Source organism: Hipposideros armiger, unplaced genomic scaffold, assembly GCF_001890085.2.
Source record: "Hipposideros armiger isolate ML-2016 unplaced genomic scaffold, ASM189008v1 scaffold_32, whole genome shotgun sequence".
Lineage (NCBI taxonomy): Eukaryota > Metazoa > Chordata > Mammalia > Chiroptera > Hipposideridae > Hipposideros > Hipposideros armiger.
In genome coordinates, this window is record NW_017731382.1 from 4,178,674 (window position 1) to 4,181,155 (window position 2,482).

The window sequence follows — 2,482 nt, forward strand, 5'->3', positions numbered from 1 at the left end:
GCAGCGTCACTGGCCCTCATATGTGGGATCCGAACCAGGGCCCTCCTGCTCAGAGCTGGTGTCCCAAACCAGCTCTTAACCAACGCGCCACTCGGCTGGCCGGAACACACTCTACTTTTAAGGGCCCATGTGGTTACGTTGGGCCACCTGGATAATCTTAAGGTCACAGGTGCCATGAAACGTAATATCTTCAGGGTAGTGACATCTCTTCTGAGTCACAGGATCTAGGTGTGAGGGTGTGGAGTCCTGGGGGGCGGGGAGGGGATTTTTAGAATCCTAGCACAGGTGTGCTCTGGGCAGAGGGAACTACTGTCTGCCACACGGGAGACTCTCAGTGGAACTTCCCACTGGTGCCAAAGGAGCGAGTGCCCAGGCTTTCTACCAGTGTGCCCAGGTGTAGGCAGAGCAGGGAAGGAGGGGGCATCTTAAAAGGTGTCAGCATCAAACTTGCAAAAGGAGGTCAGATGATTACACTGACACTGAGCAGAAACCCAATAAATGCAATAAATGTTCCCCATTGTTTTATCCCGCCCACCCTGGTGGCTGTGCAGCCTCCCTTTTCCTATAAGAGGCACCTGCCTGGCTCATCCCTGGCCAGGCACCCCTTCTGCAGGGTACCCCACACCCCAGCTATATGCTCACCATATGGCACGAGTGACCCCTCCTCACCCAGTGTGCCCAAATCAACATTTCGTGTGTATCCTCGTGGGAATGTTACAGTCAGACATGGAGAAGCCAGATTTATTTCCTAATTAAAAGAGAGCTTCCTGCACAGTAAATCAATCATACCCACACACAAACACACAGAAAACAGTTGCTTGCACTCGTCCCTGATTTCTCTGGGGGACACGCCGCTCTCTCTGGGCGCCTGGGATGTCAAGGCCGCAGCTTATCCAGGCGCCACATTTGCATTTCATCTCATCAGAATCATTACCCACCCATGCAGAACACAGCTTATTAACCACACGACTATCTCCTGAATCTAAAGCCCAGCCAGGTTGCCTCCAAGTAATGCAATTACATTCGGCAAGTGTGACATCCAGAATGATCCTGGGCTCCATTTTTACAGTTTTAATGAATGGCCCCAGAAAGCCAATAAAGTTTATTTTTTAATGGGGGCATGAGGAGGGGGTTTCATTTATTTGTGAATTTTTGAAGGGGCACCCAGCTTTCTCTTGAGCCACAGCTAGCTCTTAAACTTGGTAGGTGCTGAATAAATTGTTGTGCCCTTAATCGAGAAGCCTGAGGACAGCCTAACTTTATGGAGGCAGAATGATTTTCATCAACAACAACAATAACAGCAGTAAGAGCAGCACCCGCCGCCCTCGGCTGACTCCCTTGGCCTGGCTAGACAGTTACCTAGGTACTTGATCACCAGCATCTCACTCTGTCTTCACCTTGCTTATGAAGAGTCTATTCCTTTGCTGCAAGTGATGAAACTAACATTTTTTCTAGAATATATCCTCTGGCAAGTCCTTTCAGTCCTAATTCCCATTTATTCTTACACCGCCCCTGTGAGACTGAGTTTGTATCCCCATATTACAGCTGAGGCAGCACGGTTCTGAGAGGTGCAGCCACCCGTTCAAGTCCCCATGGGCTGAAGGCGGAGTGCCCGGATTTGAACAGAGGCCGGCCTGACTCCTGAGCCCGCTGGTCGTCTGGCCCACTCTGCCTGGCCTCCCAACCTGTCCACTGACTAAAGGGAAGATATTATAGCCCCTGTGGAACTCTAAGGACAGTTTTTAAATGGTGATGTGGGGCTAGAGGGATTGTTAATTATTTTTCTGGCTTTGTCCCCCAAACTTAAAGTGACAAGTGTCACCTGTGTCAAAAAGAAAAAGAAGCCACTTTAAAATGGAGCTGGTCTGCCATGTCAGAGGAACTCTCTTACATGTCTATGCTCAAACCTTGGGATCTTAAATCAGGACAAAATAACATTTGGATTTGGCCTAAAGCAACACTGTACCCCAAAGAGCTGTTTGCACAGATAACAAGAAAGCAGCTATGACTATGGGACTGATGACTACAGACCTGAAAACTGAAAACATTGTTTAGCATTAGTGTCTCTATGTTATATTATCTGCACCAGTAGAAATGCCTTCCTTCTATGGATGTAATGGTTCCCCTTCTTTTTGTCATAAATACCCATTGTCTTTGTTTCCTAATTGGAACACTGTTTGGGCTTCTGCCAGACTCGGTGTGTCCTGAATAGCTGTTCTTGTTGATCTCAAATAAATGCTGTTGCCTCTCACTTTGAAGGGCTCTGCTGATTTTAGGTTAACACCTGGAATGCGGGTCCACCTTCTGCAATTTGAAGGCACAGCTTCCTGGAGGGCATTTCAGTGTATTTCCCTGGAAGGGGCTCTGCTCTTTATGGGGAAGTCAGTGAGGCTGGATGTCCCAGAACCCTGGAACTCTTCAGAGCCTGTGGGGAACCCTCTGGGCTCTCCTGAAAATGACGGTGATTGGGTGGGTCAATTTA